The 17,706-nt window shown below is 37.9% G+C and overlaps 1 protein-coding gene across 1 annotated transcript in view; it reads right to left on the reverse strand.

Moving 5' to 3' along the window:
• Positions 1-17,706, reverse strand: part of BANK1 (B cell scaffold protein with ankyrin repeats 1) — a 311,535-nt gene that overhangs the window by 193,217 nt on the left and 100,612 nt on the right. The gene's annotated exons all lie outside the window — the stretch shown is intronic.

The following is a 17,706-nucleotide window of genomic DNA, read 5'->3' on the forward strand; positions in this document are numbered from 1 at the left end:
AACACGGTAGTAGTAGTAGTAGTCTAAAAGAAGTGGCACAATATTTGTCAAAAGGTAAAAGAAAAGAACTATTAACAAAGAATCTTATGCCCAGCAGAAGCATCCTTTAGGAATGAGGTGAAAACCACGACATTCTCAAATGAAGGAAAAGAGGAAATTTATTGTCAGCAGATGCACCCTACAATAATGGAGAGAGGGAGCTCTCTAAAAGTAAGAATATGATAAAAGAAAGAATCTTGGAACATGAAGAAGGGAGAAAGAACATAGTAAGTAAAAAATATAGGTAAAGAAAATAGGCTTCCACTCCTAAAAAAAAGATTAGAACTCAAAGCAAACAGAAAGAAGAAAAGCATAAATACAATACAGAAATCAATGAAATTGAAAACATAAAAATAGAAAAAAGTCAATGTAGCAAAGAGATGATTCTTTTAAAAAATCAGTAAAATTGACAAGCCTCTAGCAAGACTGAAGAAAAAAGAGATACGAATGACAAATGTCATGAATGAAACATGAACTATCACTATAGACCTTGCAGACATGAAAAAGGATAATAAGGAAGTACTGTGAATAATTTTACACAAATAAATTTGACAAGTTAGATGAAATGGACCAAGTCCCTGAAAAACACAAACCAAACACATAATCTCTATTATTTCTTACAATACCTATGAATCTACATTTTCTAATAATTAAAAGTTTAGATAAAAACAAACCAATCAGGAAAAATAATGAACCAGAAAAATAAATAAAAACAACACAGGAAATATTTATTTACACAAACCTGAATTCCTTGAGATGATTATCTATTTACATAGGAGCACCCTTTCAAAGTCTGGTTTGCTCCTTTTATGAATAAGGGTTGTGAACATTGCTTGAGCATGATGTCATTGAGAGACTATCCTTAACAGGATTTTAGGACAATATCATATCATATCATATCATATCATATCATATCATATCATACCATATCATAAGCAGTTAGGAGATGCTTCAGATGACTGGATTGGTAGGAAAGGCTATATGTAGGTGTAGGCTAAGTCTATACAATGAAACAGACTCAATAGGTTGTAATAATAACTACATGTTGGGCACCTAGAATTCCATAGGCTTTACATACTTTGCCTCAAAACTTTTATAACATTCCTGCGAGGTAGATTTTTTTAAATGCCTTTTTTTAATAGATGTGATAACTATGGTGAAAAAAATTAGTTAAAAAACCCTTAGCTAACACCTAAAAGTGCAAAGCTAGTAAGTATTTTAACTTAATGTCTTTCTTTACATTCTAAACACCCTACATTTAATACTACATTCCAGCCACAGAGAAAGGAATAAAATCATTTTGAAATAGTATTTGAGTAAAGAATAAATTATGGTCCCATAGTTTCGTGATGGCCACTGCAGTTCCAAACATCATGTGTTAATCCAGAAACTAGAAGGAAAGGGACATACGTGGAAGGGGGACAGTAAAGGTGTCTACTGCCAACCACATCTTTTTTTAACCATGAAAGTAAAAGCTCCAAAGATGTCCCCTTGTGTCTCATCATCTAAAATTGTCTTACATGACAGCCTCTAGCTAAATGGGTGGTTAAAAAGGTGAGAATCTATCTTTCCCATCTTCCATAGTAGAGGCAGACGAAGAAGAGGGGTTTTAAGCATTGATGGTGGGTGAAGAAATCTGTAAGGTTGGCCACAAAATATTAATGTTTCAGATCTGATAGAGAAAGACAGTAATAATTAAGTACCTTGGTTAGCAAGACAAACAACTTCGGTGAAATAACCATGGGAGGGTTATAAAATGTTATAGGGCCAAGCCCATTAAATAGTTACAACATTTTACTCTTTACCTTCAGATATCTAAAAGGAAAGTCAATGGTTGAGCTGAAAACATGTTCTTCTTATTATAACAAATTTTTATGCTTGTTTAAGTTTAACTAGTAAAAGAAAGGTCATTGTTTGTTCCACTGTTCATAATGTGTGCTGTGAAAGTGAGCCAAAATAGCCATTTAAAGGAATTTGATAACCAGGTTATATAACATATCTTAACCAAAATTTCCTACCGCAGCTTGTAAAGAAAATAATAGGTAAAGGAACAAAGCAAACACTTGTCGGGGTTATGCAAAGCCTTTTTTTTTTTTCCTTTTTTTTAACTTTATGAGTATTTGACTCCAAGCAGTTAAAGGAATAATCTAAATAAGTGAATAGGGTAAGATAAAGGAGATATTTTTCTTTGTTAAATTATTTTTTCTAATTTTGGGTGACTCAGTTCTTAGAATTTCAACATATCTGTGACTACACATGCAAAAGTAAATATGAAAACATAAAACTGCGGTTTAAGACTCCCTTCAAATACTTTACATTTATTACTGAGTCAGTATCCATAGAATTGTAGAATATCTTTTTTTTAATGTTAATTATTTATTCTTGAGATAGAGAGACAGAGAGTGACAGGAGGAGGGGCAGAGAGAGAAGGACACACAATCTGAGAGCAGGCTCCAGGCTCTGAGCTGTCAGCACAGAGCCTGACGCGGGGCTCAAACTCACGAACCATAAGACCATGACCTAAGCTGAAGTCGGACACTTAACCGACTGAGCCACCCAGGCGCCCCTCGAATATCTTTAAATAACATGAAAATAATATTATAACAAGAAAAAAATATGTTTTTAGATCTGAGTAATTTGTGTTGAAATTCCTGCTCCAGGACTCATTAGTTATGGACCTTAAAAATACTTAACTGACAAAATTATGTAAGAGTTCAAATGAGTAAATATGTAAAATATTCAGTACATATTAATTCTCTTTTCTCTAAATACTATAATGTGAGCTACTCGTAAAATATAGTCGCTGTGATGTAGAAAAGGGCACAAGTCCGTAATGAGGAGCCTGCTCCTCAAAGTGGCTTTTTCAGCAACTGAACAAAATAATTTTTTTCCTTCTAAATTTTTAAATTAAATAACACATATCTTTTAAATTAATTAGAACATAGGTTTTGCTACTGTAGTACTGAGACCCAAAATGCCAGTGGCTTTAAACAAGATGGAAGCCTATTTCTCTAACATGAAAGCCTGGAATTAGGTGGTCTAGACTGATGAGGTGACTCCCCGAATAAGGGATCCAGGCTCTATTTTATTTTGCTGTGATACTTCATCTTCATGGTCCTAGATGGTTCATCCATCACTCCCTTGTTTTCACTGTAGCCAGTCTGGGAAAGAAACCAGTACAGGAGAGACTCTACCATTCTTTGAAGGACGTGATCAGGAATGTGCACGTTATCACTTCCACCAATGTGCCACTGGCCATTAGTTAGTTAGATGGCTGCGCCTGAGCTCCAAGGGAATGAGGAAGTGCAAGCCTGTGCCCACATAAAAGTTATATTAGCACATAATTGAGGAAAATGAAATTCTGGGGAACAAGTAGCATTTTGTGCCATTTCCATCAGTCGTGCATAAACATAAAAATTTATGTAAAGGCAATCGGATAAAGTTAAAAAAAAGCTTTCTAGAAGTTTTATAGAAGCTTGATTATGCTGAATTTCTCAGTGTGACTCCCCTGTACAAACAGCCAAAAAGTCTCAAAGCTTTAATTTGATCAAACCTTTACAGATTAATAATAGACATTAATAATTAATTAATAGGTACATTTAACGACATTAGACATATTTAAGGACATTAATAGATTCATCAATAGACATACTTAAGATTAAGACCATAAGATTAAGCAAACAAAAAACCGAAGTTTACCTATCATAGGCATTTAGAAAGCACAGTCATAGGAACCGTGACTTTTCTCACACTTCCCTCCTTTTAGCAACCATTTTGTAACAGCTTAATGTTAATTAGGTAATAAGACAGAAATTAAAAAACAAATAGAGCACTAACATAGTCAAAGAAATGTCTTTCAAAAAAGCCTCTAAACAATGACATGAGTTCCTACATTTTTGAAACTATTTTGTGCATTGTTTTAGGTGCTAGTTCCCAACGTAGACAATTAGAACTGGTCTTATTGTCTTATCTTCACTTGATTTCTTCCTTTGTTGTCTTTCCCTTCTTTCCCATGCTCTTTCTGCTTCAGTCAGAAACACCCCCACTTCAGCCAACAGTCCACTACCCGGAGCTCTGCAAAAGGGTTGTGCCTGCGCTATGCGAAGCAGGTGGCTGTTGGAACAAGGGGCTCTGAGAGCTGCATCGCTTGAGGTTGGGTGGGAGCTTAGTGTACAAAAATGTTTTCACCCTCTCATTCTTTCATTGGACCAACTAGGTATTCAGCAGCCATATGTCTGGTAGCATATTTAGCTTTGGAGATGAAACAGGGGAACCAAACAGACAATTTCTCTGCCCTGTTGACTTTGGAGTCTAATGAGAGGCAGATATTAATATGACAAAGTGTCACACACATAGATGTCAAATTAGAATGTGGTCTGTGTTATCAAGAGATACATAGGGAGATGTACAAGGTCAAGGGAGGCTTCACTGAGGGAGAGATGCTGGAATTAAAATCTGGGGGATGAATTAGAATTAACTAGGGGAAGACAGTGAGGGGAAAGGAGACTGGAAATGTGTCAATTAGAAAATGGAGCTTATATAAAGGCCTTGTGGTAGGAGATTAGGAACTTATAAATCCAGGAACTGAAAGCTGGCCAGGAATGGGGAGTGAGATTAAGCTGGAGAAAAACAGAGGGGATGGTGTCTATAGAGACATATTGTCCACGTTAAAGATTTTATTTTTTTAATCCATACTATAATTGGAATCTATTGAAGAGTTTGAGTAGGAACATCACCTGCTGAGATCTTAAAAAAAAAAAAAACCTTCACAGTATGGACTTGAGATAAGAAGGTCATGTGTGAGAACACGTGGTGGGGGATGAGTTAGGAGCCCACTGTAGTTTAGGCACAAGGGAAAGCAGACAACTGAAGTTTTAGAACTGAAGGGATGTGGAGAGGGATGAGAAATATTTAGGAAGTAAAACTGATAACAGCTTAGTCATGGATTAAACTTGTTGGGAGAGACAATAGAAGGTATTAGGGAGACTCTGATGTATCTGGCTTTTCAACGGGATTGAGGATGACGTCTATCCGGAGGTAGAAAGACTGGGCCTTAAAGGAAAACCATATTTGGATTTGATCTTATAAGTTAATGAGATAACCTTCCAAGGGAATATTTATAAAGAAAGGAAGACAGTTGGGGTACCTGGGTGGCTCAGTCAGTTAAGTGTCTGATCAGGTCATGATCTCATGGTTCATGAGTTTCAGCCCAGCGTCAGGCTGTATGCTAACCGCTCAGAGTGGAGCCTGCTTCGGATTCTGTGTCTCCATCTCTCTCTGCCCCTCTCCAGCTCATGCTCTTTTTTGTCTCTTTCTTTCTCAAAAATAAATAAATAAAATATTTAAAAATTAAAAAAAAAAAAGAAAGGAAGACAGACTATGAATTGAAACATTGAAAGTGAAACTTTATTTTCCAGATTACAGAAAGAAGAGATGGCAAAAGATATTGAGAAGCAAAGAGTAAGGAAGTAGGAGGAAAGCCAGATAGATATGGCTTCATGAAAACTAAGGGGGGAGAAAACATCAAGAAAGTGAATTTGATCAATAGTGTCATTTGCTACTGAAAGTGATGTTAAATTGAACAAGAAAAATATCCACTGGATTTGTTGTGTGGGACTTTAGCAAAACTGATGTACCATATCAATGTGTGTGCTGCTACTTAAGGAAATAAGATTGATGGGGTGGGGAGTGGAGGGAGAAGAAGAGGTGGGACAGGGTGCAGGATTCTTAGAAGTTGAATTTTCCTTGCCAGATATTTCTTTTACTTCATCTCGTGTGTCTTGATGCTGTTTACTGTAGAAGCATAGTTCATGAATGCTAAACACAATTTAGAGTTCCCAGATTACATATTTACTTTATTTCTTTATCTTACTGTCGATACTGTTAACTATTATTAGTAAAGAGGCCCACCGAATGCATAATGACTTTTAAAAAATGCAAACAAACACATTTTTGCTGCAAGGATTTTTCAGTCTTCTTATTTCCAAAGGGTTATTGATGATTTGGGATTCATTCCAGAGGCAGATTCTCTAATTTTCTCTAATTATCTTGCTATGAATAATAGCTATGGAGGAACATTGTTCACTGTGTTTGACTTGTGCTTTGTTTTCTGACTTGTGGAATGTTTGGAAACATTCCTTATGGTTGAAGATCTGAAACCTCTGAAGAACTAAGCAGTAAAGCAGGAGGCTGCACATGAATGGGGTTGGTAACAGGCAGCACTCACACCGACACACAGACATCCTCTGCAAAGGGCAGTCAAAGCCACCCCAGTGACAAGAGGAGAGGGAAATGTAAGAAGTGAGAGACATACTTAGTTTGGGAGAAATAAAAAAATGGAGGGAGTATTTCTTTCCACTGAGTGAGCAGAAACCATAAATTAAAATGTTGTTAATAAACTATATTCTAAACAGTAAACATAAGCAAAAATGAATGGAGCCAATATAGACTGAGATGGCTTATAAGATAGAGAATTACAGGAAGATGGTGGCATAGGAGGACACTGGGCTCACCTCGTCCTGCTGATCACTTAGATTCCACCCACACCTGCCTAAATAACCCAGAAAACCACCAGAAGACTAGCAGAATGGACTCTCCAGACCCAAGTGTAGATGAGAGGCCCATGGAAGAGGGTAGGAAGGGTGGAGAGGCAGTGAGCACTAAACGGACTGGCGGGAGGGAGCCGGGGCGGTGGAGGGGCAGCCCGCCCAGCAAGGCAGAGCCCGAGTCTCATTTGCCAAAGTGGAGGGGCCGGATGGAGTGAGTTCTAACAGCCAGTGGGACTTAACATCTGGAATGTTAAAAGTGAGCAGCTCTGCTTGGAGAGCGGGAGGGAGAGAAGACACCAGGAGGGAGAGGTGTTGAGTCCTGGAAGACAGAGCTCAGCTCTGCGGGGAACAAGGCACTAGGAAATGCCATCTCCCTCGCCCATCCCCCAGCCGAAACCCCAAAAGGAACCAGTTAACCAAACTTGCTTGCACCATGCAAACACCCAACACTGTGCTTCTGTGGATCTATCCCTCTGATGGTTCAGCCTCCCTCCTGGTGCTGCAGGGCCCCTCCCGCAGGGGACCACCGATGGCAAAGTGAGTTGAGCCTGCCCCTCCCGCCCCTGTGCACCTTGTGGATCCAACCCCGCTAATAGGCCAGATCCCATCAAAGCAGCACCACAAGCCTGGCAGGGTGCAAGTAGCCCAGACAGGGGCCACACCACTCCATAGTGAGTCCCGCCCCTGGGAGAGGGGAAGATAAGGTACACACCAGTCTGACTGTGGCCCCAGCGGTGGGCTGGGGACAGACATCAGGTCGGACTGCGGCCCCACCCACCAACACAAGTTACTCCAGACAGCACAGGGGAAGTGCCCTGCAGTTTGGCCACCCCAGGGACTATCCAAAATGATGAAATGGAAGAATTCTCCTCAAAAGAAACTCCAGGAAGTAGCGACAGCTAACGAATTGATCAAAAACTATTTAAGCAATATAACGGAACAAGAATTTAGAATAATAGTCATAAAATTAATGGCTGGGCTTGAAAAAAGTATACAGGAAAGCAGAGAATCTATTGCTACAGAGATCAAGGGACTAAGAAATAGTCATGAGGAGCTAAAAATGCTATAAATGAGGTGCAAAATAAAATGGAGGCGACCACAGCTCGGATTGAAGAGGAAGAGGAGAGAATAGGTGAATTAGAAGATAAAATTATGGAAAAAGAGGAAGCTGAGTAAAAGAGAGATAAAGAAATCCAGGAGTATGAGGGGAAAATTAGAGACTTAAGTGATGCAATCAAATGGAACAATATCTGTATAATAGGAATTCCAGAGAGGAAGAGAGAGAGAAAGGGGCTGAAGGTGTACTGGAACAAATCTGAGAACTTCCCTGATCTGGGACAGAAAAAAGGCATTGAAATCCAAGAGGCACAGAGAACTCCCTTCAGACATAACTTGAATCGATCTTCTGCATGACATATCATAGTGAAACTAGCAAAATACAAGGATAAAGAGAAAATCCTGAAAGCAGGTAAGGATAAACACACTCTAACATATAAAGGGAGACCGATAAGACTAGTGACAGACCAATCTACTGAAACTTGGCAGGCCAGAAAGGAATGGCAGGAAATCTTCAATGTGATGAACAGAAAAAATATGCAGCCGAGAATCCTTTATCCAGCAAGTCTGTCATTCAGCATAGAAGGAGATATAAAGGTTTTCCCAAACAAAAAAAAAAAAACTGAAGGAATTCATCACCACTAAACCAGCCCTACAAGAGATCCTAAGGGGGATTCTGTGAGTGAAGTGTTAAAAGGACGACAAAGTACCAGAAACATCACTACAAGCATGAAACCTAAAGACATCACAATGACTCTAAACCCATATGTTTCTATAATAACACTGAATGTCAATGGAGTAAATGCTCCAACCAAAAGACATAGGGAATCAGAATGGATACAAAAACAAGACCCATCTATTTGCTGTCTACAAGAGACTCATTTTAGACCTGAGGACACCTTCAGATTGAAAATGAGGGAATGGAGAACTATCCATCATGCTACTGGAAGTCAAAAGAAAGCTGGAGTAGCCATACTTATATCAGACAAACCAGACTTTAAATTAAAGGCTATAACAAGAGATGAAGAAGGGCATTATATAATAATTACAGGGTCTATCCATCAGAAAGAGCTAACAATTATAAATGTCTATGCGCCGAATATGGGAGCCCCAAATATATAAAACAATTAATCGCAGACATAAGCAACCTTATTGATAAGAATGTGGTAATTGCAAGGCCTTTAATACTTCACTTACAGTAATGGATAGATCATCTAGACACACAGTCAATAAAGAAACAAGGGCCCTGAATGATACATTGGATCAGATGGACTTGACAGATATATTTAGAACTCTGCATCCCAAAGCAACAGAATATGCTTTCTTCTCGAGTGCACATGGAAGATTCTCCAAGATAAATCACATACTGGGTCACAAAACAGCCCTTCATAAGTACACAAGAATTGAGATCATACCATGCACACTTTCAGACCACAATGCTATGAAGCTTGAAATCAACCACAGGAAAAAGTCTGGAAAACTTCCAAAAGCATGGAGGTTAAAGAACACCCTACTAAAGAATGAATGGGTTAACCAGGCAATTAGAGAAGAAATTTAAAAATATATGGAAACAAATGAAAATGAAAATGCAACAACCCAAATGCTTTGGGATGCAGTGAAGGCAGTCCTGAGAGGAAAATACATTGCAATCCAGGCCTATCTCAAGAAACAAGAAAAATCCCAAATACAAAATCTAACAGCACACCTAAAGGAAATAGAAGCAGAACAGCAAAGACACCCCAAACCCAGCAGAAGAAGAGAAATAATAAAGATCAGAGCAGAAATAAACAATATAGAATCTAAAAAAAAAACTGTAGAGCAGATCAATGAAACCAAGAGTTGGTTTTTTGAAAAGATAAACAAAATTGATAAACCTCTAGCCAGGCTTCTCAAAAAGAAAAGGGAGATGACCCAAATAGAAAAACTCATAAATGAAAATGGAATTATGACAACAAATCCCTCAGAAATACAAGCAATTATCAGGGAATACTATGAAAAATTATATGCCAACAAACTGGATGACCTGGAAGAAATGGACAAATTCCCAAGCACCCACACACTTCCAAAACTCAAATGGGAAGAAATAGAAAACTTGAACAGACCCATAACCTGCAAAGAAATTGAATCAGTTATCAAAAATCTCCCAACAAATAAGAGTCCAGGACCAGATGGCTTCCCAGGGGAGTTCTACCAGACATTTAAAGCAGAGATAATACCTATCCTTCTAAAGCTGTTCCAAAAAATAGAAAGGGAAGGAAAACTTCCACACTCATTCTATGAAGCCAGCATTATTTTTGTTCCTAAACCAGACAGAGACCCAGTAAAAAAAGAACTACAGGCCAATATCCCTGATGAATATGGATGCAAAAATTCTCAATAAGATACTAGCAAATCGAATTCAACAGCATATAAAAAGAATTATTCACCGTGATCAAGTGGGATGCACTCCTGGGCTGCAGGGCTGCTTCAACATTAGCAAATCAATCAATGTGATACATCACATCAATAAAAGAAAAGGTAAGAACCATATGATCCTGACAATCGGTGCAGAAAAAGCATTTGACAAAATTCAGCATCCTTTCTTAATAAAAACCCTCGGGAAAGTAGGAATAGAAGGAACATACTTAAACATCATAAAAGCCATTTACGAAAAGCCCACAGCTAATATCATCCTCAATGGGGAAAAAGTAAGAGCTTTCCCCCTGAGATCAGGAACACGACAGGCATGTCCACTCTCACTGCTGTTGTTTAACATAGTGTTGGAAGTGCTAGCATCAGCAAGCAGACAGCAAAAGGAAATCAAAGGCATCAAAATTGGCAAAGATGAAGTCAAGCTTTCACGTTTTGCAGATGACATGATATTATACATGGAAAACCCGACAGACTCCACCAAATGTCTGCTAGAACTGATACATGAATTCAGCAAAGTCGCAGGATACAAAATCAATGTACAGAAGTCAGTGCATTCTTACACACTAATAACGAAGCAACAGAGAGACAAATAAAGAAACTGATCCCATTCACAACTGCACCAAGAAGGATAAAATACCTAGGAATAAACCTAAACAAAGATGTAGAAGATCTGTATGCTGAAAACTATAGAAAGCTTATGAACGAAATTGAAGAAGATATAAAGAAATGGAAAAACATTCCATGCTCATGGGTTGGAAGAATAAATATTGTCAAAATGTCAATACTACCCAAAGCTATCTACACATTCAATGCAATCCCAATCAAAATTGCACCAGCATTCTTCTCGAAACTAGAACAAGCAATCCTAAAATTTGTATGGAACCACAAAAGACCCCAAATAGCCAATGTAATTTTGAAGAAGACCAAAGTGGGAGGCATCACAATCCCAGACTTTAGCCTCTAGTACAAAGCTGTAATCACCAAGACAGCATGGTATTGGCACAAAAACAGACACATAGACCAATGGAATAGAATAGAAACCCCAGAATTAGACCCACAAAAGTATGGCCAACTAATCTTTGACAAAGCAGGAAAGAATATCCAATGGAAAAAAGACAGTCTCTTTAACAAATGGTGCTGGGAGGACTGGACAGCAACATGCAGAAGAATGAAACTAGACCACTTTCTTACCCCATTCACAAAAATAAACTCAAAATGGATAAAGGACCTGAATGTGAGACAGGAAACCATCAAAACACTAGAGGAGAAAGCAGGAAAAAACCTCTCTGACCTCAGCCGCAGCAATTTCTTACTTGACACATCCCCCAAAGCAAGGGAATTAAAAACAAAAATGAACTATTGGGACCTCATGAAGATAAAAAGCTTCTGCACTACAAAGGAAACAATCAACAAAACTAAAAGGCAACCAACGGAATGGGAAAAGATATTTGTAAATGACATATCAGACAAAGGGCTAGTATCCAAAATCTATAAAGAGCTCACCAAACTCCACACCCGAAAAACAAATAATCCGGAGAAGAAATGGGCAGAAAAGATGAATAGACACTTCTCTAAAGAAGACATCCAGATGGCCAACAGGCACATGAAAAGATGCTCAATGTCGCTCCTCATCAGGGAAATACAAATCAAAACCACACTCAGATACCACCTCACGCCAGTCAGAGTGGCTCAAATGAACAAATCAGGAGACCATAGATACTGGTGAGGATGTGGAGAAACAGGGAACCCTCTTGCACTGTTGGTGGGAATGCAAACTGGTGCAGCCATTCTGGAAAACAGTGTGGAGGTTCCTCAAAAATTAAAAATGGATCTACCCTATGACCCAGCAATAGCACTGCTAGGAATTTACCCAAGGGATACAGGCGTACTGATGCATAGGGGCACTTGTACCCCTATGTTTATAGCAGTACTTTCAACAATAGCCAAACTATGGAAAGAGCCTAAATGTCCATCAACTGATGAATGGATAAAGAAATTGTGGTTTATATACACAATGGAATACTAGGTGGCAATGAGAAAGAATGAAATATGGCCTTTTGTAGCAACGTGGATGGAACTGGAGAGTGTTATGCTAAGTGAAATAAGTCATACAGAGAAAGACAGATACCATGTTTTCACTCTTATGTGGATCCTGAGAAACTTAACAGAAGACCATGGGGGAGGGGAAGAAAAAAAAAGTTAGAGAGGGAGGGAGCCAAACCATAAGAGACTCTTAAAAACTGAGAACAAACTGAGGGTGGATGCAGGGTGGGAAGGTGGGGAGGGTGGGTGATGGGTATTGAGGAGGGCACCTGTTGGGATGAGCACTGGGTGTTGTATGGAAACCAGTCTGACAATAAATTTCATATTGAAAAATAAATAAATAAAATAAATAAAAATTAATAGATTAAAAAAAAAGACGATTACAGAGAACTAAAATTATGTTGTATTACTGGCTAGGTACCTGCACCCAGAAATATTTATTTTTTCCCCTACATCAGCTGCTATGTCTGCTGTTAAAGTTAACCAATTTGTTTTTTCCTAAATAAGTGGATGAGGGTACTGAGTGGTATGTTCCTGTTTGACTCAATGGTACCTGGGGTGACTATTACTGTTTACGTCTGAACTACTCTAATAAGGCATCATTAACCACTGCTTATTCGTTACCACAGGTGGAGACATGGCACAAAGGAAACATCACTTATTTTATGAGTAAAATACCAAGCTTCAATAGATATGACTTATTTTTACTGATCCGTTCTAATTAAGGGTATAAACAATATGAAAAATGAATCTAGAAATAAGTGTCCACATTGCATTTTATTTTTTCTTTCCGTATTCATTTCAAATATCCCATCAGAAATATGAAACAAGTAATAAAGGTGATAAGAGATACATGAAATTCAAATCACTTCCTTCTTGGCAGGGAAAATTAGGAAGAAGTGCAAACAAAAGTGAAATAAAGGCTACATGGAGAACACACATATCTGCAAGTCAATTCTCTGATAAGAGTGGTCATAATTCCTAATTTAAGTATTTTTTTTCTTGGCATAAGATTATGGAATACGTGAGTCGGAAGTGGCCTTGAAGATCATATATTCTAGCTTCCTCTATTGTACACAGGAGGAAATTTCTTTCACACCAAGGAAAATGAGCTCTCATGAAGTGATTGCTGATTCAGTTAAAGAATCTAACTTCTGCTCCTGCCCCATCTAGGACTCATTCTCCTATGCTATGATGCCACGTTCTGGGAAAGGAAAAGAAACAATAACATGCAGCTTTTTGAAAGAGAGATAAAATCTTGGGCATTTTTTGAGTAGCAAACATTTCCTTAATATCCAAGAGAAAGGAAGCCTGGAATCTGGAATCCTATAGCTGTTAAAAGTCTGTAATGAACGGCATTAGCAACATATACTTCACACTGAGGTAGAACATGAAGACAAGCTTACAGCACACATTCTTCATTTTTCTAGTATCATGGGCCTCTGAGAGTTCTTCGCTTTGGTAGGTATCAGATTCATTTATTCAATTTGAGAAATAAATAACAGTGTATTTCAAGAGGACAGTTGTCATTCCCCATCTCATCGTTTATAGTCCTATGCTATAGTTCTCCACTTATTTCTTCAAAGAGCACCAGAAGGAGAAGCAAGTACTTGTGTTTTCCCATTTTTGCCTCATGGTGTCTCATGTCAGGAACTAATTGTGCGAAAGTAACGGGGTATGCAAAGATAAAAAACACAATGTCCATGCCTTAAAGAAGGAGGAGAGGAGGAATAGCAGAATACGTGCTAAGAGCGAGCAATCTTGAGGGGCTAAAATGGTGGGAGTCATGGAGAGAATTAAGAAGACAGGGAGGGTATGCTGTGGTAAGAGGCAATGGGCAGTAAGATTTGTGACTCTGCAGCCTTGTGTGCCATTCAGGGGAGTGTGGACCTTATCCAGTGAGTCACTGAAAGTCTGAAGCAAAGGAGGTCTTAGAGAACACTGGCACTGTGGTGAAGTATACTTTAGAGACCAGATGCATTTGCACCTCTTATCAACAGGAGCTGATGAAAAGAGGAAGGAAGGTGTCCACTAGTCTTTCCAGGGAGATAAGGACCGAGAAATAATTACTGAAAGGCCCTGGGAAGAATCTCCCGGAGAATTCTTTAAGGGAGAGTCCTGAACTTAACCTTGTGAAAAAACTAACCTTTAAGAGAACTATTCATAACTAGGAAATTCCTTATTATATGAGAGTTTTCTATGTCTTCCCTGTGTGTCCCTCATCCTACTGTAGCTGGCTTCATACTGTATTAAATATTTGCAGGCAGCAAACCAAAGATTGAATCATATATACAATTTAATAAAAACTCGAAATGAAGTGTACCTAACATGAAGACGAAAATAAGATTTCAATAAATATAAAGCAACCCATGCAAAGTGATCAACACATAAAACACAAGGATATTTTACCAACAAGAAGTACAACTAAGGAGAGTTATGTGGTATCATTTCAAAACCTCTTTTAATGAATACGATGCTAACACTTTGATCAATAATTGCTATGTTCTTTCAGCATTTTGACCTAATTTGGTTTCTTATATTGTATCTAGTTGTTCCTATGTGAAGTTAACTTTATGGTTGTCCCCAGACAGTTCTGTAAATAGGATGAAAATCTCAAAGGTTTTAATTATCTCAGTTAAATAGGAGTTACTAGTATTTCTAACATTAGCACTTGAATTCTAATTATCTTCCCAAGGTGGGCTTTGGATTTTCTCATTTTTTCATTCGATCTCTCTTCAACTTGTTATTTTGGGTAATGCTCTGGAAATTGCACCTTTATGAGGTTACGTGCTGGGATTTAATATCTATCCAAAAAAGATAAATGATTTAGGAGGCAGTTAGATAACTAAGCTGATTTAGGTAAAGTATTCAAAATTTAATGGACATCATTAAAAATAAACTAAGTAAATCAAATTCCTTATTTCTTTTCTCAAATTCACAGAATGGTCATTTTGCTATATGCCCAACAGCTTTTAAATGATAATATAAAGTCTCCTATTATAAATTCTAGGATTACTGAAAAATAAAACTGACAGACTTCTTCTTCTTATTTCTTTCTTCATATTCACAGTGTTCACATTATTATATGCCTAATAGCTTTTAAATGATTATAGGAAGTATCTCACTACTAATTTTTAAGATTACTTAAATCACATCTGCCATTAAAATTTATAGGAAAACTCAGGATGTTTCTTACAATATTCCACTTCGGCTAAGTAGATAAGATACTGAAAAAACTGAAATCTGCTGGTATATGTTCTTACAAATACACAATAACTACAGTGAATAAAATTACAATGTATGTTGTTCTTTGAATAGAGATGTTCAGTAGACTATTTGCAAAATAGGAAATTCAAATTTCCTAATTTAGTGACAGAGTAGTGAGCATATGAAAGAAACAATTACTGTAATGTTCTACGCTGGATTGGAAAAGCAAAGCTTTCGTACAATTAAAAAAATATGATCTACTTGGGAACAAAGCCAAACGTCAAAAGGGAAATCCAAATGCCTGTAAAGCACAGGGTGGGCTAGCCACCTCTTTTGAGGCCGAACAATCCTAAAACACACCAAGGAAATGACCCTGTATTTCTTTCTTCTTCATTAAGGGTGGAGTCTGCCTTTCACTGTCTCTGAATTCATAAAAGGGATAACTCAGGTTATCAGTGGACTTGAGAATTCCATGCCATATTTAGTCTAAGATTTGATGGAGGCTAACTGAATTGCAGCCTTGTCCTTCCTTCAGGCCTGGGATAGTACACTTCAGTCCAGCCCGAGATCTCTAACTCAGAATTTGTTTGATCCAAATTCCACAACAGGTCTAGGTCCCCTGATGACAGTAGCAAAACTCGTAAGGCGGTCTTAAGTTGTATAGATTAAACTTAATCTTTCCGCGTCTCTTCTTACCATGCTGTGGTCTGCTGTCACCAAGATAGAATAATTCTTCCTTTCAGTACTCACTTAGGTTCAAAGTGGCTCTCTTCTGATAGGAAAAGCCTGAATCAAGCTGTGGCTGTCTAGCATCCTTCCTTTCACGAAGCTACCAGGAATAGGTAAAGAGGAGAATCCTAAAATGTAACCATAACCTTTTCTCACCTCTCATTTCGGATGCTGAGGGTTAAAAGGAAATAGTATTTTCCAGTTATCTGAAAACTATGCAAAACAGTTTTTATTCACTCACAGCTGTAGAACAATCTATGACTTGGCATATTAGAGCATTCTGAAAAACTATCCTAGAGTCATAAATCATATTTAATTTTCTTGTGTACAAAATGTTTTCTCCTCCCCCAATGGCAAAACCAACATAAAAATGTGTTTGGAGCGTTCCTTTACTTCTATGCTGACTGAAATATTAATAATGAAATGTATCACTTTTGTTAATCCTTTTGTAATGAATGGATGTTTTAAAGTGGAAGACAGGGAGACTTTTCACAATAAAATGAAACAATCCATATTTCAAGCTATTACTTTTGTTCTTGCTTTGCAATGACAATATAGACATTTTATCAAATGTCCTCAGACTCGCCAGTTTGACAAATGGTATTTTACTCCCTGTCCTTCTCTAAGACATTTTTACCTTTGCCATTGTTCTAACAGAAAAATGTGTCACAAGTAAATAACAAAGCCTCCCATTGCAAACTAGTTTAAACATATAATAAGGCTTCATGACAATCTGCCAACCACACTATCATTGATGGTTTTGTTATAGAGTGTTCCGCAGTAACTTTGAAGATCTCGCTGTTCAGTTACCCCTTTCTCCACCTTCACTCTCTCCATTCACTGCCAAAAACCCAAGGTGATAAATATGGTTATAATATAATTATCAGGTACTATAAAAATGACATTTATTTCACTCTGAAAATTTGATGGGATAAGCACATAAAGGATAAATGTTCCAATTAAACACGCTTTCTCTCTATTGAAAGTGGGTCAAGTAACAAAAGCCAAACAAAAAAAAATACAGAAATTAAACCAATGGCTTAAGACGAATCAAAATGCAATTGTTCCATTCCACATCCATGGGGACATTGGCAGCATCTACATTCACTGGAGAATGTCTCAAACCAGGGCCTTTTGAGACTAGAAACTCCTCACCAAATCCTCATTGTTCAGTAATGCTTTGTCACACTGGAGAAAGAACCTGGGGCTTGAAAATGACTCTTTGCATACTTCCCTGAAAATTTTAACAGTTCTGGAATTCCTAATAGACACTGTCCATTTAAAGCAGTAATTTTCGGGGTGCCTGAGTGGCTCAGTCGGTTAAGCGTCTGACTTCAGCTCAGGTCACAATCTCACAGTCTGTGAGTTCGAGCCCCGCGTCGGGCTCTGTGCTGACAGCTCAAAGCCTGGAGCCTGCTTCAGATTCTGTGTCTCCCTCTCTCTCTGCCCCTTCCCCGCTCATGCTCTGTCTCTCTCTGTCTCAAAAATGAATAAAAACATTAAAAAAATAAAGCAGTAATTTTCACTATCAGGTAACAGTAATAAATGAAACTAAGAAAAATATACACCAGGCTTGAAAATTTCCACGTGAAAATAACAATTCCTAGATTAATGCCATATGCTCTCCCTCTTGGTTTGTCTTTCTCCTTAACCTCAAGCATCAGATGATTGT

Source organism: Felis catus, chromosome B1, assembly GCF_018350175.1.
Source record: "Felis catus isolate Fca126 chromosome B1, F.catus_Fca126_mat1.0, whole genome shotgun sequence".
Taxonomy (NCBI): domain Eukaryota; kingdom Metazoa; phylum Chordata; class Mammalia; order Carnivora; family Felidae; genus Felis; species Felis catus.